This window comes from Ailuropoda melanoleuca, chromosome 1 (genome assembly GCF_002007445.2).
Source record: "Ailuropoda melanoleuca isolate Jingjing chromosome 1, ASM200744v2, whole genome shotgun sequence".
Lineage (NCBI taxonomy): Eukaryota > Metazoa > Chordata > Mammalia > Carnivora > Ursidae > Ailuropoda > Ailuropoda melanoleuca.
The window spans coordinates 68,986,160-69,011,239 of record NC_048218.1 but is presented as its reverse complement, the minus strand read 5'-3'; the positions used below and the strand labels follow the sequence as shown (position 1 = coordinate 69,011,239).

Genomic DNA, 25,080 nt, shown 5'->3' with positions numbered 1-25,080 from the left:
GGGCGTACACTTGGCCCGTCTCCTGGCGTCATTCCGTTAGCAGCCGGCGCGTGCTTGGTTCCCGAGAGCTAACCACTCCGGGCTGGGCTGCGGTGGGAAGAGAACTCCGTTCCGACGTAGGTTTGTGCGGTCCCAGACTAACTTGCAGGATTTTAGTCTGTAGAATTCCTTATTCATTTTTTCTTAGACCAACACGAGGAATCATCGGCCACAATAAAGATGGCGGCAGCCGCTTTACCATGGTAACAGGGAAGTCATTTGCTAACAACCTTGGCCCTCACTTTACTTCCGCCCTGTGAGGGAAGGGAGGTGCTTGGTCCCGCCCCAGCTGCGTGCCCGTTACTTTATAAAAGCTGGAGTGTATCGAGCAATATGAGAGTCGCGGCAGTCTAGGATATGAGAGAATGAGGAGCGCTCAAATTCAAGGCGTCGCCATAGCTGAGGAGATAGGGGGGTAAAGGGAGAACAGACCCCTGTCTGCTTTTGCGTAGCACCTGGGCTCCATGTATTTGGTGGTGGTGAGGGAGCGAGGTGGCGGAGGGCGTAGGCTAGCGGGGTATTGGAAAAGATTCTTGACTGCCGGTGCTCAATAAGCGGCTAACGAATGATTTGAACTCAGATTGCTTTGGCTCAGAGACTGAATGTTTAACTGCTGTAGTTATTGCCTCCCAGTATAACTGAGAGAATATGAATGACTCAACATATTTTATTACCATTTTTGGAAAAGAACTTGTATCTATGACTTGGTGATCCTGGGTCGGTGGCTCATAACAACAAACCACCCAAGAATAGGTTGAGGCACCTGTAACCAGGGGCTTGTTGTGCTGTCATCAATCATGTGTAGAGAATGGATTGTTGGTCTCTCACTTCATCAACCAACCCTACTCTACTGGTTATAAAAGAGGAGGTGTGTGCAGAGGATGTTTCCTAAGCTTTTGCTTTTGTATATTTGGGTTTCATTTATAGGCCCTGTGCCGGTGACTCCTGCCTCAGTGCCTGTTGTCCCTGAGTCTTTTCCTCACTGCAACACTCTTGGGGTGATACATATCTTTAGCCTATAGGTTATAACAAAGTGAAAACAGAAGGTAGGGCGCCTGATGCTGTGGTAGGTGTTATGACTGAACCTCAGTTAACACAACAATATAGGTGCAGTATGAAGAGGTGGGAGAAAACTAGGAAAGATGCATTTCTACACAAATGGGACTATATTTAGAATAAGTGTTATTTGGGGGATTTGCTCAGAAGAGAAAGGGTGCATGGTGGAGAATCAAAGAATTTGGGAAACCACAGTCAAGATTTGTGGGGCATTGGCAGAAAGTTTTGTGGAAAAGTCCCGAATTCTCATTTAGTCTTGATGATACTAAGACTCTTGGATAAGGTATAAGTGAAGCAAGAAAAGACACTCAAGATTGTGAAGGCACAGAGACTCGGCCATAGAAGGTCAAACTTCCAAGGCTGGGGTAAGTACTACTTCATGTTTGATCTAAATTTAAAGTTTTTCAGAGCCATGGAATAAAATCCCTCATTGGTCTCCAGGGAATATCTGCAAAGGCAGCAACTCCTGGACATACATCATTGCATGAAAAAGATTCCAGATGGCAATGCAGCATTACCCATGTTAGAAATTCTCAATGAGCAGCTCCTGTAATAGCCAAGGAAACTTGGGGCTCTCAGAGAGCACCTGAATGCCGACACAGATCCTGGTCAGTATCTGGATGTAGGTTCCAATTGGCTTGCTTTCCAGAAAGGAAACATCATTCCTAAGTTTTACACTACTGCATTATCACTCCTGTTCTGCAGTAATATTTATACTTTCTGTATTTGAGGGTTCAGCTCTGAGGCTACAGCATAGAGAATTGTGCAGTCCATCAAAGCTGGTCATTCTGGTCTTTTGATTTTAGCATTTTAGTTTTTTAAAAAATCTTATTTATTTGAGAGAGAGTGAGTGAAAGAGCGTGGGCAGAGGGAGAGAGAGAAGAAGGCTCCCTGCTGAGCAGGGAGCCTGATGTGGGGCTCAATCCCAGGACCTTGGGATCATGACCTGAGCCGAAGGCAGATGCTTAACTGACTGAGCCACCCAGGCACTCCTCATATTTTATTTCTTTTCTAATTACTCTTTTTCTCAATTCATGCTCAATGAATACATTTCCTATATTTGTTTTCTAGAATCCAGAAGGTTCCTGATTGTCCCCTGCTCAAGGGCTGCCTTATGAGATACATTTCTTGGTTGCAGGCCAGGGAGTTAGTTGGTCAGCTGAACTGGAGGAAGATTTTCCTTGTTCTCGGCAATGGCGTGGTGACTTCTTGCTGCTGAATGGGGACTGCTTCCAAGCACTGGGGAAGACTAGGTAAGAGAAGGAAGTCTCTGAGTTTTTTCTGTAGAATCCAATCAGCCTTGCCAGAACACATCTTTTGGGGGGCTTGTTCTGTTTCAGAACCAGAACTCTGGGAGACTGTTGCAGTGACACATGGAATCCAGCGTTTAGCAAAACCAAGGCGGATATCACTGTGCCACACTTAAACTCCAACAGTGTGCTGCTGGGTGAACATGGCTGGACAGAACATGTGGGTAATGGTATCAGGTTGGGGTAAACAGGGTGATAATGATTAAAAATAGCTAGTATTTGTGAAGGGCTGTATCGATTACAAAGCTTTTCTACATAGATCTTCAGTCTCACAAAACCTGGGATATTGTTTTAGTGTAATATATATATATATTTTTATTATAGCAAAGTATACATAACAAAATTTACCATTTTAACCATTTTTAAGTGTACACTTCAGTGGTATTAAGTATATTCACATTGTGCAACTATCATCACTGTCCATCTCCAGAACTTCTTTATTTTCCCAGATGGAAACTCCATATCCATTAAACATTAATCCCCCATTATCCCCCCCACCAGCCCCTGGCAACCACCATGCTACTCTCTGTGTCTATGAATTTGACTACTTTAGGTACCTCGTATAAGTGGAATCTTAACACTCTATTTTTACTTTTGTGACTGGTTTATTTCACTTAGCATAGTGCCTTCAAGGTTCATCTATGTCATAGCATGTGTTAGAATTTCCTTCCTTCTGAGGCTGAATAATATTCCATTGTATGTACACAAAAAAATATGTTTAGCCAGTCACCTGTTAATGGACTCTTGGGTTGCTTCCACCTTTTGGCTGTTGTGAATAATGTTGCTATGAACATGGGAGTACAAATACCTCTTTGAGTTCCTGCTCTGAATTCTTTTGCGTATATATCCAAAAGTGTAATTGCTAGATCATGTAATTCAATGTCTAATTTTTTAAGGAATTGCCATACCATTTTCCACAGTGGCTGCATCATTTTACATTCCCATCAGCAGTGCGTAGGGGTTCCCATTTCATCCTTACCAACATTTGTTATTTACTTTTTTATTTTTGGAATAATAGCCCCCTATGGTTATGAAGTGGTATTGCGTTGTGTTTTTTTTTTTTTTTTAAGATTTTATCTGTTTGAGAGAGTGAGAGAGCAGGAGCAGGGGAGGGAGGGGCAGAGGGAGAGGGAGAAGCAGCCTCCCCACTGAGCAGGGAGCCCGACGCTGGGCTTGATCCCAGGACCCTGAGATCATGACCTGAGCTGAAGGCAGATGCCCAGCTGACCGAGCCACCCAGGCATCCCTCCATTGTGGTTTTGATTTGCATTTCACTACTATATTGGGAAACTTACTGTTCTCCTGTGTGTCTCCTTTGCTTTCACAGAGAACACTTTACTTTTGAGATTTCTGGTCACCGAGTATGTGGGGTTTTTTCCCCCCACGATTCTCTGCAACACCAGCTGGGTGTCCTATAATTTAACTCAATTCTGACACCTGGACATAGTGTCAGATTCCCACAGGTTAAGGGTTTAATCCTACAAGACTGCCTCCGCCCCACTTCAGATGCCAATTGTAAGTTTAGGTTGTCATCTGTGCTTCTCACTGATTGGCTATAACCTTGGGTTCAGTTAACATGCTACAGCAGCTCACAGACCTCAGGAAAACAGTTACTAACATTTACCAGTTTATTAAAGGATATGAAGGATACAGGTGAAGAGCCAAATGAAGAGAGATGTAAGGTGAACTCTGGGAAGGTGCTGAGCGCCAGAGCTTCTGTCCTTGTGGAGTTGGGATGTGTCATCGTACTGGTACCTGGGTGTGTTCACCTACCGGAAGCTCTGAATCTCCTACCTAATTTTGGCATTTTTATGGAGGCTTCATCACTTAGGCAAGATCAGTCATTAACTCCATTGCCAGCCTCACTTCCCTCTGGAAGATGAAGGGTGGGGTTGAAAAATCCAACATCTAATTATGGCTTAGTTATTCAGTGACCAGCCCCCATCTGGGAGCCCACCCAGAGTTGCCTCATTAGGGCAAAAGATACTCCTAATGCTGTTACCACTTAGGAAATAACAACAGATTTTGAAGCCCTGTATCAGGTACAGGATCAAAGACCAAATATTAGAATAAGAGACACTCTTTATGCTCTTATCACTTAGAAATTATAAGGTTTTTAGGAGTTCTAAATAGGGAACCAGGTGCAGAGACCCATATATGTATTTTCTATTATCTCATTCCTAGAAATGAGTGAAGTTGAACATGTTTTCATGTGCTGTTGGCCACTTGTATATCTTTTCTGGAGAAATGTATTTAAGTCCTTTTCAATTTTTTAATGGGATTGTCTTTCATTGTAGGAGTCTTTTTTTTTTTAATACCCTGAATATTGATCCCTCGTCAGATATATAATTTGCAAATACTTTTTCCCGTGGGTAGCCTTTTCTCTATTAACAGTGTCCTTTGATGCACAAAAGGTTTTAGTTTTGATGGATTCCAACTTACTTATTTTTTATTTGTTGCCTGTACATTTGGTATTATATCCAAGAAATCTTTGTCAAATCCAGTGTCATGAAACTTTTCTCCTATGTTTTTTTCTAAGAGTTTCATAGGTTTAGCTCTTAAATTTAGGTCTTTGATAATTTGAGATAATTTTTTAAAAGACTTTATTTGAGAGAGCATGTGTGTATGTGCATGCGTGTGTGCACAAACACAAAAGCAGGGGAAAGGGCAAAGGAGAGGGAGAAGCAGATTCCCCACTGAGCAGGGAGCCTGGCATGGGGCTCGATCCCAGGACCCTGGTATCATGACCCCAGCCAAAGGCAGCCACTTAACTGAGCCACCCAGGTGCCCCAAGATAATTTTTGTATATGGTTTAGGTAAGGGTCCAACTTCATCCTTTTACATGTGGTTATCCAGTTGTCCCAGCACCATATGTTGGAAAGACTGCTTTCCCCCCCCAGTGAATGGTCTTGGCACCGTTGTTGAAAATCATTTTGAACATAAATGTGAGGATTTATTTCTGGGCTGTTTCATCGATCTGCATGTCTGTCTTCATGCCAGTACCATACTGCTTTGATTATTGTAGCTTTAGTAAGTTTTGAAATAAGGAAGTGTGAGACCTCCAGCTTTGTTATTTTTCAAGATTATTGTGACTATTCAAAATCCCTTGAGGTTCCATATGAATTTTAGGATGGATTTTTCTATTTCTGCAAAAATGTCATTGGGATTTTAATAGGGATTGCTTTGAATTTGTAGATTGCTTTCAGTGGTATTAACATCATAACAGTATTGAATCTTCCAACTCATGAACGTGAGATGCCATCTTTCTATTTACTTGTGTATTCCTTAGTTCTTTTCAGCAACCTTTTGTAGTTTTTAGCATTAAAGGCACCTCCTTTGTTAAGTTTACTCTTCTTTAAAAATGTACGTGTTTAAGTAAAATTCACATACAGTGTTATATATGAGTTTCAGGAATACAGTATAAGAATTCAACAATTCTATACATTACTCTGGTCTTCAACATAAGTGTACTCTTGATCTCCTTTATTTCACTCCTCCCCCCACCAGTCTCCCATTGGTAACCACCAGTTTTTCTGTATTTATTAATCTGGTTTTTTGATTGTTTTTTTTTGTTCCTTTGTTTTGTGCCTTAAATTCCACATATGAGTGGAATCGTATGGTATTTGTTTTTCTCTGACAGACTTTTTTCAGTTAGTTATACTCTCTACGTCCATGCATGTTGTTGCAAATGGCAAAATCTCATTCTTTTTTATGACTGAGTAATATTCCGGGGTGTGGTGCGTGTGTGCATACATACACATACCACATCTTCTTCACTCAACTATGGGTGGACACTTGGGCTTCATCCATATCTTGGCTATTGTAAATAATGCTGCAGTAAACATAGGGGTGCATATATCTTTTCAATTTAGTGTTTTTCTTTTCTTTCGGTAAATACACAGTAGTGGAATTACTGGATCATATGATAATTCTATTTTTAATTTTTTGAGGAAGCTTCATACTGTTTTCCAGAGTGGTTTCACCAGTTTCCGTTACCACCAATAACGCATGAGGTTTCCTTTTTTCCCCCCTCATTCTTGCTAAAACTTGTTATTTTCTGTTTTTGATTTTAGCCATTCAGACAGGTATGAGGTGACATCTCATTGTGATTTTGATATGCATTTCTCTGATGATAAGGGATGTTGAGCATCTTTTCATGTGTCTGTTGGTCATCTGTACCTCTTCTTTGGAATAATGTCTGTTCATGTCTTCTGCCCATTTTTAATTGGATTCTTTGTTTTTGTGGTGTTGAATTGTGTAAGTTCTTTATATATTTTGGATATTAACTGCTTATTAGATAAGTCATTTGCAGATATCTCCTCTCATTCAGTAGGTTGCCTTTTTGTTTTGTTGATGGTTTCCTTCACTGTACAAAAGTTTTTTTTTTTTTTTTTTATTTTGGTGTAGTCCCAATAGTTTAATTTTGCTTTTGGCTCCCTTGCTGGAGGAGGTGTATCTAGAAAAATGTTGCTACAACTGATGTCAAAGAAATTACTGCCTGTATTTTCCTCTAGGAGTTATATGGGTTCAGGTCTCATTTAGGTCTTTAATCCATTTTGAAGGGTTTTTTTTTGTGTATGTGAATGGCATTAAAAAGTAGTCCAGTTTCATTACTTTGCCTGTAGCTGTCTAGTTTTCCCAGCACCATTTGTTGAAGAGATTGTCTTTTTCCCATGGTATATTCTTGCCTCCTTTGTCCTAGGTTTTATTTCTGGGTTTTCTGTCCTGCTCCATTGATCTATGTGTTTGTTTTTGTGCCAGTATCATACTGTTTTTGATTGTTACAGCTTTGTAGTATATCTTAAAATGTGAGATTGTTATACCTCCAGCATTGTTCTTCTTTTTGAAGATCTTTTTGGCTATTTGGGGTCTTTTATGTTCCCATGCAAATTTTAGTATCATTTGTTCTAGTTATGTGAAAAATGTTGATATTTTGATAAGGATTGCATTAAATCTGTAGATTGCTTTGGGTAGTTTGGACATTTAAACAATATTGTTTCCCCCAATCAATGAGCATGGAATGTCTTTCCATTTCTTTGTTCTTCAATTTCTTTCATTGGTGTTTTATAGTTTTCAGAGTACAGGTCTTTTACTTCCTTGATTAAGTTTATTCATAAGTATTTTGTTCTTATTAGTACAATTGTAAATTGGATTGTTTTCTTAATTTTTCTTCCTGCTACTTTATTAGTAGTGTATAGAAACAACAGATTTCTGTAAATTTTGTATCCTGCTTCATCACATTCATTTATTACATCTAATAGTTTTTTGGTGGACTCTTTGGGGTTTTCTATGTATAGTATCATGCAATCTGCAGATAGTGACAGTTTACTTCTTCCTTACCAATTTGGATGCCTTTTATCCTTTTCTTTTGTCTGATTGCTGTGTCTAGGACTTCAGTACTATATTGAGTAAAAATGATGAGAGTGGGCTTCCTTCTCCTGTTCCTGATCTTAGTGGAAAAGCTTTTAGCTTTTTATGATTGATTATGATGCTGTCTGTGGGATTGTCACATAATGTCTTTATTGTGTTGAGGTGTGTTCCCCCCGAACCCTCTTTTATAAGAGTTTTTATTCTGAGTGGATATTGAAATTTGTCAAATGCTTTTTTTGCATCTATTCAGATGATCATTATTTTGTTAATATGGAGTATCACGTTGATTGGTGAAGGTAATGAACCATGCTTACATCCCTAGAATAAATCCCATTTAATCATGGTGAATGAACCTATTCATGTATTGTTGAATTTGGTTTGCTAATAATTTGTTAAGGATTTTTGCATCTTTGTGCATCAGAGATACTGATCTGTAAATTTTTTTGTAGTGTCTTTGTCTGATTTTGGTATTAGGGCAGTGCTGGCCTTGTAGAATGAATTTGAAAATATTCCTTCCTCTTCTATTTTTTTTGGAATAGTTTGAAAAGGAAAGTTATTTTTTTTTAAAGATTTTTATTTATCTGAGAGAGAGAGAGAGAGAGAGAGGAAGAGAGCACAACCAGGAGGAGGGGAAGTGGGAGAGGGACAAGCAGGCTCCTTGCTGAGCAGGGAGCCCAGTGAGGGGCTTGATCCCAGGACCCCAGGATCATGACCCAAGCCAAAGGCAGATGCTTAACTGACTGAGGCATCCAGGTGCCCCTGAAAAGGATAGTTATTAACTCTTCTGTAAATGTTTGGTAGAATTCACCTGTGAAGCCTCTGGTCCTGGACTTTTGTTTGCTGGGATTTTTTTGATTACTGATTCAATGTTGTTATTAGTATTTGGTTTGTTCACATTTTCTATTTCTTCCTTATTCAGTTTTGGAAGAGTGTATGTTTCTAGGAATTTCTCTCTTTCTTGTGGGTCGTCCAGTTTTTGGCATATAATTTTTTGTAGTAGTCTCATAATCATTTGTATTTCTCTGGTGTCGGTTGTAACTTTTTCATTTCTGATTTTATTTCAGTGTTCTTTGTCTTTTTCTTGATGAGTCTGGCTAAGGTTTATTAATTTTGTTTATCTTTTTAAAAAACCAGCACTTAGTTTCATTGTATTTTTGATTGTTTTCTGGGCTCTATTTCATTTACAGTTGATCCTTGAACAGTGTGTGGGCTAGGGGCCCCAACCCCCACAGAGTTGAAAATCTGCATACAACTTTTGACTCCTGCATAACTTAACTACTAAGAGCCTACTGTTCACTAGAAGCCTTACTGATAATACAACAATTGATTGACACATATTTTGTATGTATGTATTCTATTCTTACAATTAGGTAAGCTAAAGAAGAGAAAATATTAGTAAAAAAATTATAAGGAAGGGAAAATACATTTAAGGTACTGTACTTTATAAAATGAAATCTGGGAGTGCCTGATTGGCTCATTCGGTTAAGCGTCTGCCTTCAGCTCAGGTCATGATCCTGGGTTCCTGGGATCGAGCCCCACATCAGGCTCCCTGCTTGGCGGGAAGTCTGCTTCTGCCTCTCTCCCTCTCCCTTTCCCCCTCTGTCCCCACTCATGCTTTCTCTCTCTCTCTCTCTCTCTCTCTCTCTCTCTCTCGCTGTTAAATAAATAAATAAAATTAAGAAAATAAAGCACAATCTGTGTGTAGGTGGCCCTGCACAGTTCAAACCCATGTTGTTGAAGGATCAACTCTTATTTTTGGAGACTTTTTCATATTGAGGTAGTCCTGTATTGCTGTAAACTTCCCTCTTGAAACTGCTTGGGCTGCATACCAAAGATTTTGAACAGTTGTGTTTCCATTTTCATTTGTCTTCATGTGTGTTTGATTTCCTCTTTGATTTTGTAGTTGACCCATTGGTTGTATAGTAGCATGTTTAGCCTCCATGTGTTTGTGTGTTTCCCTTTTTTTTTTTGGTAGTTGTTTTCTAGTTCATACCACTGTGGTTTGAAAAGATACTTGGTATGATTTCAGTCTTCATAAATTTATTGAGTCTTGTTTTGTTGCCTAACATGTGATTTATGCTGGGGAATGCTCCATGTACATTTGAATGTGTACTTTGCTATTTTTGGATGGAGTGTTATGTATATATCTGTTAAGTCTAGCTGGTCCAGCGTGTTGTTCAAACCCATGGTTTCCTTACTGATTTTCTCTCTGGGTGATCCATTGATGTGTGTGAGCTGTCCCCTGATCTTATTGAATTACTGTTAATGCTTCCCTTTAGGCCTGTTAATACTTGCTTTATATCTTTAGGTGCCCCTCTGTTGGGCACATATATATTTATAATTGTTATATCCTGTTGTTGAATCGAACCCTTTATCATGTAATGCTCTTTTTGGTCTCTTGTTATGGTCTTTGAAGCCTGTTTTGTCTGATATCAGTATTGCTAACCTAGCTTCCCTCCCCCCATTTACGTGGAATATCTTTCTCCATTCCTTCACTTTAGGTCTGTACGTATCTTTAGGTTTGAAGGGAGTCTCTTGTAGGCAGCATATAGATGGGTTTTGTTTTTTTTAATCCATTAATTCACTCTGTGTCTTTTGATTGGAGCATTTAGACCATTAACATTCAAAGTAATTATTGACAGGTGTGTACTTAACTGCCATTTTTGTTAATTGTTTTCTGGCTGTGTTTCTAGTTCTGTTTTCCTTTCATCTTGTTCTGTTCACTTGTGATTTGATGACTTTAGTGTTATGCTGGATTCCTTTCTCTTTACTTTTTGTGTATCTATTATAGGTTTTTTGCTTGTAGTTATCATGGGGTTCATATGTAACATCTTGTGTATACAGCAATCTGTCTTAAGTTGATGGTCACTTAAGTTCAAACACATTCTGAAGACACTACATTTTTACTTCCCCCACTCCACATTGTATTTGATGTCATATTTTACATCTTTTTATTTTGTGCATCCCTTAGCTACCTTTTGTAGATACAATTATTTTTACTGCTTTTGTCTTTTAACCTTCATATTAGCTTTATAAGTGGTTGATTTACTACCTTTACTTGGTTTGCTTTTACCAGTAAAATTTTTTTCCTTTCATAATTTTCTTCTAGTTATGGCTTTCTCTCTTCCACTTCAGAATTTCCTTTGACACTTTTTATAAGGCAGTTTTAGTGGTGATGTACCTGTATCTTTTGTTTCTGGGAAACTATCCTTCAGTTCTGAATGGTAACCTTGTGGGTTGAGTATTCTTGGTGGCAGGTATTTTCCTTTCAACGCTTTGAATATAACATGCCACTCCTTCATGGCCTACAGATTTTCTACTAATAAATCAGCTTATGGTGTTATGGTATTTCCTTTTTACATAACTATTTGCTTCTCTCTTGTTTTTAAAAGATTCTCTTTATTTTATTTTATTTTTTTTTTGAGAGAGCGAGACAGGAGAGGGAGAGGGAAGGGGAGAGGAAGAATCCTGAGCAGACTCTACGCTGAGCACAGAGCCTGACATAGTGCTTGATCTCACAACCCTGAGATCATGACCTGAGCCGAGATCAAGAGGTGGATACCCAACTGACTGAGCCATCCAGGTGCCCCTAAGGATTCTCCTTTTATTTTTAATTTTTTGACATTTTAATTATTATGTGTCTTGGTGTGGACCTCCTTGGGTTCATCTTATTTGGGGCACTCTCAGCTTTCTGGACCTGGATGTCTTTTTCCATCCCCAGGTTAGGGAAATTTTAGCTATTATTTTTTTCAAATAAGTTTTCTGCCCCCTTCTGTCTGTCTTCTCCTTCTGGGACCTCTCTAATGTGAATGTTAGTATGCTTGATATTGTCTCAGAGGTCCCTTAACCTATCCTCATTTTTAAAAAATCTTTTTCCTTTTTGCTCTTCAGTTTGGGTGCTTTCGGCTACCCTGTTTTCCAGATTGCTTAATTGTTTTTCTGCATTTTTAAATCTGTTCTTGATTCTCTCTAGTGTATTTTTCACTTCAGTTATTTTATCCTTCAGCTCTAATGGTTCTTTTTCATATTTTCTATGTCTTTGTTGCTGTTTTCACTTAGTTTATCCACTCTTCTCTCAAGTCTGGTGAATATCTTTATGACCATTACTTTGAAGTCCTTATCAAATAGATTTGTGATCTCCATTTCATTTAGTTCTTTTTCTGAAGTTTTGTGTTATTCTTTTGTTTAGAACATACTCCTGTGTCCTCATTTTGTCCGAGTCTCTGTGTTTGTTTCTTTGAATTATGTAGGTCAGTTATGTGTTCTGCTCTTGAACGTAGTGGCCTTATGAAGAAGGTATCTTGTGGTGCCCAGTGGTGCTGTCTCCCTGGTCAGCAGAACCAGCCACTGTGGGAGTGTCCCCTCTGTGGCTCATAGGTCCTCCTGTTGTGACTTGGCCATGACTGCTGCTGGTACACTTGTGGGCATGGCTGGCTGGCCATCAGCTCTGTTGTCAGCAGTGACCCGTGTCACTGCTGCGAGCATACTGGTGGGCAAGGCTGGACCCTGGTGCAGCTTGCTGAGTGGTCCAAATATAGCTGCTGCCAGCTTTCTGGTGGGTGGGGTAGCTCCTAATACAGCTCGTTGAGAGTCCCATCTGTAGCTGCTGCTGGTATGCTGGTAGGTGGGATTAGTTCCCGTTGTAGCTGGCCGAGAGGCTGGGCTATAGATGCTGGTGGCTTGCTACTGGGTGCACCCATCTCTTGGTACAGCTGGCTGAGTGGGCTGGCCACAGTGGCTGTGGGTATGCTGGTGGATGGGAGAGGAATCCTACCCCCCTCCCCAGGGCAGGAGTTACTTGGTAGGGGTGCCTGTCCCAGGCTGGGCTGCCTGCCAGGTGTGGTGAGGCGAGGCGGTAGTTGCTTTGAAGGGGCTCTTGCGGGGTGGGTTGACAGGGGAACACTGAGGCAGGGCAAGTAGTGCTAGCAGGGTAGATGGAGAGTATCAGAACTGGTGTCCGCCAGTGCTGGTCTAGCTAGACTGAAGGAGGGCAAGAAAAATGGTGCTACCAGCACTCCTGTTCCTGGAGAAAGTTCCAGTAGATCCCCTGTGTCTCTAGCACATAACTAAAATTTGTAAATCTCCTTCAGGTATAACACAGGTGTTTTCCAAACTGCTGCTTCTGTGGTGAGTCTCGGACCAAGTGATAGAGTGTGCTGGCCCTTTCAGAGCGAAGTCTCAGTTTCCTATAACCCGGTGGCTCTCTTGGAGTCAAGCCCTGCTGATTTTCAAATCTTCAAGTTTTGAGTTCTGCTGTTTTCAAAGACAGATGTAATGGAGGCTCTTCCTTTTGGTGTAGTTCCCCAGGGCTGGGGGAGCCCATGTGGGTCTTGATCCCCTCACTCCTCAAAGGAGAGGACCTCCATGCCTGTGATATACCTTCTTCTTGTGAGTCACCATGCCGGGCATTTAGTTCCTGGCTGTCTCTGCCCTTCTACTCTTTTCAATATAGCCTTTTTTTTTTTTTTTTAAATGTCATTGCCTTTGGGAGGATCCATTCTGCCAGTGTTCAGGTAGTTTTCAGTGTGCATTGCACCACATGAAGTCATAGCCTTAGTGTGTCTGTGGGAGGAAGTGAGCCCAGGATCCTCCTACTCTGTCATCTTCCTGTCTCCTCTAGTTGTGTTTTTTAATGTCAGTGTGGGTAGGGGTTGGAAGCCCTGGACAGAGCTTCCTAGTCTGCTAACTTGCAGATGTCCCTAAAAAAGAGTATCTATTTTATAAACAGGGATACCAAAGCTCAGATAGTGACTTTTGTACAAGGTTACACAGTTAATAAGGATAAAGGCTGGGATTTGACTGTATTTCTTTCTCCAGGTTTTGTGATTTTTTAAAAATAAACTTTATAATTTTAGAATAATTTTAGGTTTACCAGAAAGGTGCAAAGATAGTACGGAGAGTTCCCATATCCACCCACCCTCCGCCCTACACAGTTGTCCCTTTTATCAACATGTTAGATCAGTATGCTATATTTGTTACAATTAGTGAACCAATACTGATATATTATTTTATATTATTATATAATATTATTATATTATTCATATTTTCTTACTTTTAACCTATTTTTTTTGTATTCTAGGACCCAGTCTAGGATACCACGTTGCATTGTTGTCATGTCTCATTTCGCTCCTGTTGACTGTGGCGGTTTCACAGAATTTCTTTGTTTTGATGACCTTGACAGTATTGAGGAGTACCACTCAGGTATTTTGTAGACTGCGCCTCATTTGGAATTTGTCTGATGGCTTTTCTCATGATTAGACTGGGTTATGGCTGTTTGGGAGGAAGACCATTTTTATCATGTCATGTCAAGGCCTTGATCAGCTGGCCAAGGTAGTGTTTGCCAGGTTTCTGCTCTGTAAACCTACTTTTTCCACTTTATATACCACAGTTAAGAAGGGTTGGGGAAAATTAAGCTCTACTTCCTGGAGGGTGAGAAACTACTTAAATTATTTAGCATTCTTCTGTAGGAAGAATTATTTATTTTGTTTCTCAGATTGTTTCAGCTTTGGGGCACGTGGGTGGCTCAGTCAGTTAAGCATCTGCCTTCGGCTCAGGTCATGATCCCAGGGTCTTGAGATCGAATCCCACATCAGACTCCCTGCTCAGCAGGGAGCCTGCTTCTCCCTCTCCTCCCTGCTTGTGTTCTCTCTCACTATCCCTGTCACTCTGTCTCTCTCTCTCTCTCAAATAAAGTAAATAAAATCTTAAAAAAAAAAGACTGACAAACTTTAGAAACAAAAAAAGATTGTTTCAGCTTTATCCATCAGAAGCTCCTTCACGTTGGTCCCCATGTCCCTCTGGCATGCCCCCTCTGTTGTGTTTTTTGTGTGCTTTCCTTACTTTCTTACACCACAGGATACCTATTTAGTATAGTCCCTGCCTCAGCCATTGGAGAATCAGTCATTTCTCCAAAGAGATGTGGTTCCTTTTAGTAAATCAAGATGTCTTCCAGAATATGAATGGTCTAATAGATTCTAGTAGCCAATAGAAACTCATTTGGAAGGGTATGTATGTGTAGGAGGTGGTTAACAAGACCAAAGAAGAGAAAGCCGGAAGGGTTATAATCCAATTTTCTCTTGAATGATAGTTTACGTTTGGAGGTAATTAACAGCATAAACTAAGAGTCAGAAACCTTAGATTTAAATGCCAGTTCTGACACTTTTTAGTTGTGTGTCTGCGAACCTCAATTTCCTTGTCTGTAATATGGGTATGATTACCTCATGAGGTTGTTGGGATGATGATTCAGTAATACAGAGCACATGCTTTGCTGTGCTTGGCACACAGTAAGCCTTCATATGTTAGCTATTGTTACTAGTCTCATTTCTTTACTCATCTGAACTAGCTACTATAATGTCATGAACACCTGTGAACCCTCACCATTTTTGTTTGATTCCTCGGTTACTCAGCTTCCCCTTGTTGTATTTCTTTCCCTAGGAATACTTTTGATGTGACCCAGTATGTGTTTTCCTTTGAGATCATCACTGAGAAGCTGCAAGTGGCATCACTGCCTCATGCTGGAGAAGCACGTGGGCGTGTGTAGGCAGATGACAGTTCTAGGGACCTTTGGCTTTAAGGAACTGTTTCTTCCCCAGACCCAAATTCAAGTTCAGTCCACTCTTGGGTCTTTATCAGTCTTTCTTCAAGATCATAAAAAAATCGTGTTGTTCAAATATGAAATATTCATATTAACGTGAACTGAACACCATTCTCTTTTTTTTTAAAAGATTTTATTTATTTGAGAGAGAGAGAGAAAACGCACATGAGCAGGGAGAGCGGCAGGCAGAGGGAGAGGGAGAAGCAGACTCTGAGCAGGGAGCCTGACGTACAGCTTGATCCCAGGACCCCGGGATCGTGACCTGAGCTGAAGGCAGATGCTTAACTGACTGAGCCACCCAGGTGCCTCCCCCTCCAAATCTCTTTTTGTTAATAGAATTAAAATTTTTTATTATCTTCCTAGCAAATTTAGTGTCCCCTTGTTAGGGGAGCTCTTGAAACTGATTCCTTTTAAGAAGAAGTTATCTTCCTTTTGATTATGTGATTCTTCTTCTAAAGTCTTCCTGTTTCACTATGGGCGATGTCTAAAATCTTCCTCCTGAGTGTCAGCGCCCCCTATATGATTGCCGTATTTTTTATACCTGTGAACTTTCTCCCATGATATTCATGCATTACATGTTCTTTTCTCATAATTTTCTTCACTAGACCATGATTCAAATAACTTCAAACTCCACCTGGAGTAATACAAGGAATGCTAATACCTCCCTATCTACTGCCTTTTGAACACTGCTGTTTATGCCCTAGAATGTACTGGCCCTTGATACTCTGGTTATGTTCCTACATATCTTCTAAATATTTGTGTTAATGCTGTCATCTTCCTAAAGAACATGTATGTAAATACTCCAGTCAAGATAGTACTAAGCATCTGCTTGTTGATAATTAGGAGGAAGATAAACACTCTCTAATAGCTCTAGAGTATAGTCATCTACAAATTTGAGTAAGGGGACTTCTTAAATCTGAGGTAGTCGGTTTCACTGTGCCTTTTTTTAGTCCCTTGGCTATGATTATAGGAAATTAACCCCCAGCTCAGTTCAAAGCTGGGTATTCCCTCAACGAGATTGCTATTTCTGAGTCTTAGAACTTGGAACCTTTTTTTATGGTTGACTACTTGGGGTCCATAATATCAAGCAGCGTCTAATCTTTCTGCAGAGATTGACTGTTGTACATTGCCATTCCCAGTTCATGCTGTGCTACCTTCCAAGGCTGTGATTGGAATCCTTATAGCTGCTCTGAGAAAAAAAATCTAGAGATAGATGGCGTAGCAGGTTGGTGCCAGATATACTTCGAGAATAACAGGTGAGTGCTGGGGAAATATATCTTTTGACAACTTGGAGTGATTTTCTACAGAAAGTCAAAAAGTATCCTTAATATTAAAAATACAGATAATCTTTGGGGCACCCGGTTGGCTCAGTCGGTAAGCATGGGAGTCTTGAGCTTGGTGTCAAATTCAAACCCCATGTTGGGTGTAGAGATTACTTAAAAAAATAAAATATTAAAAAAAATACAAAAAAAAAAGTATCCTTCTCTCCAAAAGCAAAACAAGACCAACTCTATTGCTTGCCTTCATCATCTCACTATACAAAGTACTGCTCTTATATTGAATGATTTTACTCAGAATTTGAGTGATAACAGTGTAGGAAGTTATTTGCATGTAATTGGGTGGGGGAGTGGATGAGGTAGGAAGCCAAGGTCTGGAACCAATGCAGAAAGATAATAAAGTGGTAGAAATAAAAGTGTGGGACTTTGGGAATTTAAAACTGTTTAAAGATGAGTATTGCCTGCCTTAAAGTAAATTAGAGAGGAAAATGATGTGAGAAATGGTAAGTTGAAGTGAAAACTCGTGAAAGATGAGTCATCCTTATTTCCTACAGAATAAAGTGCGGAAGAATTTATTTTTCTTCTTTTCAGAATACACAACTGGAAAAGAGAATTGGGAAAACCTAGGTAGTCATTTTTTCTTTTGCTTTGCTGTGGCTGTGTCCCATTTGATAGTACTGCTGTTGTTCCTCATTTCATTTCTTTATGCCTCTCGTAGCTGAAACTGTTACATGTCACTGATAGGATAATTCTGGGGCTGGTCCTTAACTCTGAAGAAGGCTGTTTCATTGCCAGTTAAATGTTATATCAGGATTGGGGGCATTTTTCATGTCCACCAAAATGTGGGGTCTTTCCTGGGGAAGAATCTCCATCCTCTTGGAAGTGGGGAAATAGAGGTGAAGAAGCACTGTCATTATCCTTAGCAAATTATCAATGACCACTGGAAATATAAGGCTATCAGGGTTTCTGTGAGGAAATCTGGCAGTAGCCAAGCTACAGTGGCAAAGGTGGCTTTGATCTGTAGAAACTCACTGTGGGGCACCTGGGTGGCTCAGTTGGTTAAGCGTCAGCGTTTGGCTCAGGTCATGATCCCGGGGCCCTGGAATCGAGTTCCACATCAGGCTCCTTGTTCAGCGGGGAGCCTGCTTCTCCCTTTGCCTGCTGCTCCCCCTGCGTGTGCTCTCTCTTTCTCTCTGACAAATAAATAAAATCTTAAAAAAAAAAAAGAAACTCACTTTGCCATTCTTCACCCAAGTGCACACTAAACTATGGAAGCCGCACAGATCCTGCATATTCAGCTGGTAAAATCCTGTGCTGTGCATGTAGATCACGTAGTCGTGGATCCGAACTGTATGAGCAGGGTATCTGCATCTGTCCTTTAGTTGACTAGAGGAGGTAAATGCTGTGCCACAAGGGTTCCATGTGTGAATGAGCTTCCAGAGTTGATGTCTTTAACTTGTTATCTCAACCCAAGTTCTAATCCCCGTGTCTCCTAGTAATCTGCTTCAGTTTTTTTTTCTTTTACAAAAAAACAGTTTATTATGATATAATTCACATTTAAAGTATATAATTCAGTTGTATTTAGTATATTCATAGCATTGTGGAACTATTGCCACAATCAATTTTAAAATATTTTTATCAAATCACAAGGAAACCCTGCAATTTTTAGCGCTAACCACCCCAATTCCCCATTCCATCATGCCCTGGGTAACCAATAATGTATATTCTCTCTCCATATATTTGACTGTTAAGGACATTTTATATAAATTGAATCATGTAACGTGGTCTTTTGTGACTGGCTTCTTTAACTGAATGAACATAATGATTTCAAGGTTCATTCATGTTGTAGCATATATCAGTACCTCATTCCATATTTGTGTGTGAATGTGTGTGTGTGTATGTGTATAACAGCTATTTTTGGATATTATTCCTATATAATTCACACAAAATAAACAATTCAGGGGTGCCTGGGTGGCTCTCTCTAAAATAAATAAGTAGATCTTAAAAAAATAATAATAAACAGGAACACCTGGGTGGCTCAGTCATTAAGCATCTGCCTTCAGCTCAGGTCATAATCCCAGGGTCCTGGGATTGAGTCCAGCATGGGGCTTCTTGCTCAGCGGGGGGAGCCTGCTTCTCCCTCTGCTTGCCCCTCCCCTTGTGCTCGCTCTCTCTCAAATAAATAAAATCTTTAAAAAGAATAATAAGCAACTCAGTAGTATTTATTGTGATCACAGGCAGATGCAATTATTAGTCATTTTAGAATTCTTGTTTTCAATTCTTTTAGGCATATACTTAGGAGTGGAATTGCTGGGTGATATGGTAATTCTGTGTTTAACTGTTTAACAAAGTCTCAGAGTTCCCAAAGTGGCTGCACTGTTTTACAGTCCTGCAAATAGTATATAGAGGTTCCATTTTCTCTACATCTTTGCCAATACTCGTTTCTGTTTTTCTTTTTTTAATTGTGGCCAGTCTACTAGGTGTAAAGTGGTATCTCCTTGTGGTTTTATTTTGCATTTCTCTAATGATGCCGTTGAACACCTTTTCATGTGCTTATTGGAGATATGTAAATCTTTGTTGGAAAGTGTTTATTTAAGTCCTTTGTCCATTTGTTAATTGGGTTGTCATTTTTTTTGAGAGAGAGAGTGTGTGAGCAGGGGGTGGGAGGGGCAGAGGGAGAGGGAGAGAGGGAATGTTAAGCAGGCTCCACACTAGGCATGGAGCCTGATGTGGGGCTCGATCTCACAACCCTGAGGTCATGAGCTGAGCCACAATCAAGAATTGGATGCTTAACTGATTGAGCCACCCAGGCGCCCCTAGGTTGTCATTTTGTTGTTGAAGTGTAAGAGCTCTTTCATATTCTAGTATTAGACCCTTATTTGCTAATATTTTCTTCTCTCCTGTGGGTTTTTTTTAAAGACTTAATTTTTTTAGAGCAGTTGTAGGTTCACAGCAAATTTGAGAGAAAGGTGCAGAGATTTCTTATATACCCCCTGCCTCCACACTTAAATAGCCTCCCATATTTTCAGTATTCCCCACCACAGTGGTACTTTGGTTGCAATTGATGAATCTACATTGACACACCATAGTCACCTAAACCTCATAGTTTACCTTAGAGTTCATTCTTGATATAAATTCTATGGGTTTGGAAAAATGTATAATTATACATGCCCATCATTATAGTATCATACAGAGTATTTCTGCTGTCCTAAAAATCCTTTCTGCTCAGTACTCCTGCCTGCAACCCCTAACTGATCTTTTTTATTGTTTCCATAGTTTTGCCTTTTCCAGAATGTCATATAGTTGGAGTCACACAGCATGTAGCCTTTTCAGATTGGCTTCTTTTGCTTAGTAATAAGTATTTAAGGTTCCTCCATGTCTTTTCATGGCTTGATAGCCCATTTCTTTTTAATAATGAATAATACTATGTTATCTAGATGTACCACAGTTTCTTTATCCATCCACTTACCGAAGGGCATCTTTGGTCGCTTCCAAAGTTTTGGTAATTATGAGTAAAGCTCCTATGAATATCTGTGTGCAGGTTTTTGCATGAACATAAGTTTTCATCTTTAGGTCAATACCAAGGAATGTGATTGCTAGATTGCATGGTAAAAACATACCTGGTTTTGTAAGAAACCATTAAACTGTCTTTCAAAGAGGCTGTATACCATTTTGCATTCTCATTAGCAGTGAATGAGAGAGTTCTTGCTCTACATTCTCATCAGCATTTGGTGGTGTTACTCACTCTTCTAGAGTTTGGCCATTGTAATAGTTATGTAGTGGTATATCTTTGTTGTTTTAATTTGCAATTGCCTGGTGACATGTGATGTGGAGCTTTGTTCTTATGCTCATGTGTTGTGTGTCTTTGGTGAGGTGGCTGTTAGGTCTTTGACGTATTGTTTAATCAGGATTAAATTCCTTATCCAATGTGCCTTTTGCAAATATTTTTGGTGGTCTCTGGCTATTTCTACCCATTTCTTTTTTCTTTATTGAGCTATAATTGACATATAATATTATTAGTTTCAAGTGTACAACATAATCACTTGAATTGTATAAATTGCAGAATGATCACCACACTAAATCTAGTTAACGTCTCTCACCACACAGTTATATTTTTTTTTCTCGTGAGAATTTTTAAGATCTCTCTTAGCAACTCTCAAGTATACAATACAGTATTATTAACTGTAGTCACCATGCTATACATTATATCCAATGACTTATTTATTGTAAAACTGAAAGTTTGTACCTTTTGACCCCCTTCACCCATTTTGTCCACTGCCCACCTCCACCTCTGACAAGTACCAGTCTGTTCTCTATGAGTTTATTTCCTGACCCCCAGATTCCACATGTAAGTAAGTGAGATCATGTGGTATTTGTCTTCTTCTGTCTGACTGACTTAGTATAGTGCCCTTAAGGTCCATCCATGGTGTCCCAAATGGCAAGATATCCTCTTTTTTATGACTGAATTACATTCCATTGCACATATACACCATATTTTCTTTTCCTTTTGTTGAACTGTATTTGATGTACAATGTTGTATTAGTTTCAGGTGTACAACGGTGATTCAACAATTCTGTACATGATAAAGTGTAGTCATCATCTCCATCTGTCACCATACGATGCTATTATGTATTATTGACTATGTTCCCTATGCTATACTTTTCATTCCTGTGACTTATCAGTTTTATGACTGGAAGTTTGTAACTCTTAATCCTCTTCACCTATTTCACACATCTCCCCAAACCCCTCCCCTTTGGCAAACATGAGTTTGTTCTTTGTACTTACAATTCTGTCTCTGTTTTCTTTGTTCATTTGTTTTTTACATTCCACATATAAGTGAAATTATATGGTTTTTGTCCTCTGTGATGTCTCTCACTTAGCATAATACCCTCTGGTCCATCCATGTTGTTGCAGATGGCAAGATCTCATTCCTATGGCTGAGTAATATTCTGGTGTGTGCGTGCGTGCGTGTGTGTATTATATTTCCTGTATCCATTTATCTATTGACGGACATAGGTTGCTTCCATACCTTGAATATTGTGAATAATGCTGCAATAAGCATAGGGGCATATATGTCTTTTGGAATTAGTGTTCTCATTTTCTTTGGGTAAATACCCAGTAGTGGAATTATTGCATCATATGATATTTCTATTTTTAATATTTTGAGGAACCTCCATACTGTTTTCCACAGTAGTTGTGCACCAATTTAGTTCCCACCAATAGTGCAAGTGTTCTTTTCTCCACATCCTTGCAAACATTTGTTATTTCTTGTCTTCATACTGGCCATTCTAACAGGTGTAAGTGAGGTCTCATTGTGGTTTTTATTGCATTTCCCTGATGATTAGTGATACGGAGTATCTTTTTTGTGTCCATCGGCCATCTGTATGTCTTTTTTGGGAAAATGTTCATTAAGGTCCTCTGCCCATTTTTAAATTGGATTGTTTGGGGTTTTTTGGTGATGACTTGAATAAAATTCTCTATGTGGTTTGGATATTAATCCCTTATCAGATCTGTTGTTTATAAATATCTTCAGTAGGTATCCTTTTTGTTTGTTGATGGTTTTTTTTGTTGTGCAAAAGCTTTCTTTTTGGTGTAGTCCTAATAGTTTATTTTTCCTTTTGTTTCTCTTGCCTGAGGAGAACTGTCTAGAGAAATGTTGCTACAGCAGATGTCCAGGAGATTACTGCCTGTGTTTTCTTTTTGGAGTTTTATGTTGTCCGGTCTCACATATAGGTCTTTAATCCATTTTGGCTTTATTTTTGTGTGTCGTGTAAGAAAGTGGTCTAGTTTTATTCTTTCACATGTAGCTGTCCAGTTTTCCCAGCACCATTTATTGGATAGACTGTCTTTTTGCCATTATATATTCTTGCCTTTTTTGTTGTAGATTAATTGACCATATAAGTGTGGGTTTATTTCTGGGCTCTCTGTCCTGTTCTATTGATCTATATGTCTGTCTATTTTGTACCAGTGCCATACTGTTTTGATCATTTTAGCTTTGTAGTGTATCTTAAAATCTGGCATTATATACCTCCAACTTTCTTGTACTTAAGATTGCTTTGGCTATTTGGCATCTTTTGTGGTTCCATACAAATTTCACCATTATTTTTTTCTCACTCTGTTAAAAGTACTATTGATGTTTTGATAGGGATTGTATTGAATCTAAGAATTACCTTGGGTTGTATGGACATTTTAACAATATTAATTCTTCTGATCCATGAGCATGTATATCTTTCCATTTGTTTGTGTTCTGAAAAGTTTCTTACATCAGTGTTTTATAGTCCTCAGAGTACTGGTCTTTCGCCTCCTTGGTTAAATTTATTCCTAGGGTGTTTTTTTTTTTTGGTGCAATTGTAAATGGGGTTGTTTCATAATTCTCTTTCTGCTGCTTCATTATTAGTGTGTAGAAATGGAACAGATTTTTGTATATTAATTTTGTGTCCATTAACTTTACTGAATTCATTTATTCAATAGTTTTTTGGTGGAGTCCTCAGGGTTTTCTCTATATAGTATCATGTCATCTGCAAATAGTGACTGTTTTAACTTCTTCCTTACCAATTTGGATGCTTTTTATTTTTTTTCCTGATTCCTACTGCTAGGATTTCCACTTTTATGTTAAATAAAACTGGTGAGAGTGGACATTATTGTCTTATTTCTGATTTTACTTTTTAAAGGATTTTATTATTTTATTTGAGAGAGAAAGAGAGCATGAGCAGGGGAGAGGGAGAAGCAGGCTCCCCACTTATCAGGGAACCTGACATGGGGCTCGATCCCAGAACCTTGGAATGATGACCTGAGCCGAAGGTAGATACTTAACTGACTGAGCCACCCGGGCGCCCCTCATCAAGTTTATTTTTAATTTCATTTATTATGTTCTTCATCTCGGATTGGCTCTTTTTTGTCTGTTAAGGGTCTCAGTGATGTTCTCCACTCTTTTCTAAAGTCCAGTGAGTGTATGATCATTACTTTAAACTCTGTATCAGGCGTATTACTTCTCTCTGTTTTGCTTAAGTTCCTTGCTGTGTTTTTTTCCCTCCTGTTCTTTCATTTGGGACATATTCCTGTGTCTCTTCATTTTACGTAACCCTCTGTGTCTGTTTCTTTGTGTTAGGCAAGTCACCTATGTCTCCTGCTCTTGAAGGTGATGGCCTTATGAAGTAGAGGTCCTATAGTGCCCCACAGTGCAATGTCCCTCTTCCCCAGGACCTGGCACTTCAGGGGTGTCTCCTACGTGTGTTGTGAGTTCCCTGTTTTGTCCTGGACACGTTTTCATTCAGTCCAGTTGTGTGCAGTGGCTCTCTTTGTTGTGAGCTCTGTTTTGTCCCTGGCTTGTGTTGTGTTGGGTTAATTTTAACAAGTTACACACTGTTCTGCTTTTGAAATGAGACCTGCTGCTGGGACTGGGCTGGCTAAGGGGATCTGCAAAGTACATGTGGGTCATGTGTGCAACCTTAACGGCATGCCTCAGGCTTCGGTAGGGCCCACTACTGCAGTTGTGGTTGCTGTTATAGCGGTCACCAGAATTGAGGCACCACAAAATATGTAGGATGGGAGACAGTGTTTGTCCATGTCTTCAAGGGGAGGGGCCCTTTAGCAACAGATTGAGGCCAGCATGACTCAAAAGGGTGGATCTGTCAATTGAGGGGGCAGGGTTTATGTAAGCAAATTAGGAGTGTTGGCACTACACTGGTTCCTGTAGGTGGCTGTGTGTTTATGCTGAGGGGTGGGGAATGGACATGGCACCTTCTGGCTTCTTTATTCCTTGAGGATTCTCCTTGTGATCCCTGCTTCTCCAGCACAAGCTCTGAGATGAGTAAATCACTCTCCCTTCCATGTGCTGCATAGGCTGTATCTCTGCAGGTTGTTTTGTTGTGCTGTCTCTTTAAGGGTGGTGCTCAGCTTCTTAAGGTCTTCTGTGTGCTCTTAGAGCAGAGCTCACTGATTTTTAAAATTCCAGGTCTTAAGTCTCCCTCATTGTAGCAACTTATGAAATTTGGCCTCTCTTCCTTTCAAAACCATGTATTATGGGGATTCTTCTTCCCCATGTGTACTCCACAGTGTTATGTTCTGTTTCTTGACCTTCTCTATGCCCCCAGCTCCCTTCTGACTGTGGGCTTCCACTGTCCATTTCACTCCCAGACCGTATCTCCTCCCTTCCTCCCTTTTTCTGTTTGGCTTCTTCCCTGTCTTTAATTTTGTAGTCTGTTCTGGTAGCCTTTGTGTCATTTTCTGGGCTATTTACGTTGATACGAGTGTTATCTAGTTGTATCTGTGGGAGGAGGCAAGCTTAGGGTCCCCCTACTCCACCATCTTCCCAGCCTCTTAATCTTTGTTTAAAAGTCTATTTTGTCTGATCTAAGTATTGCTACCTGTACATTTTTTCCCCGCTACCATTTGCATGGAATTGTGTTTTTCCATCCTTTCACTTTCAGTCTAT

At 39.7% G+C, this 25,080-nt stretch overlaps 1 protein-coding gene and 1 long non-coding RNA gene across 15 annotated transcripts in view; both read left to right on the top strand.

The window, feature by feature from the left end:
* DLG1 (discs large MAGUK scaffold protein 1) overlaps positions 1 to 25,080 on the top strand; it is a 1,062,265-nt gene that overhangs the window by 843,209 nt on the left and 193,976 nt on the right. The window lies entirely within an intron of this gene.
* The window catches only part of LOC105242166, a 42,596-nt gene continuing 17,517 nt past the window's right edge, over positions 2 to 25,080 (top strand). For 2 of the 8 annotated variants that reach the window (XR_004625485.1, XR_004625481.1), the window contains exons 1-6: positions 205 to 1,460; positions 1,537 to 1,703; positions 2,167 to 2,348; positions 2,436 to 2,565; positions 13,855 to 13,976; positions 16,509 to 16,625. This is a non-coding gene — a long non-coding RNA (uncharacterized LOC105242166). Of the gene's footprint in view, positions 121 to 204; positions 1,461 to 1,536; positions 1,704 to 2,166; positions 2,349 to 2,435; positions 2,566 to 13,854; positions 13,977 to 16,478; positions 16,626 to 25,080 lie in introns of those variants that run through there. The other 6 variants (XR_004625490.1, XR_004625491.1, XR_004625489.1 and 3 more) reach the window with 6 other exon arrangements.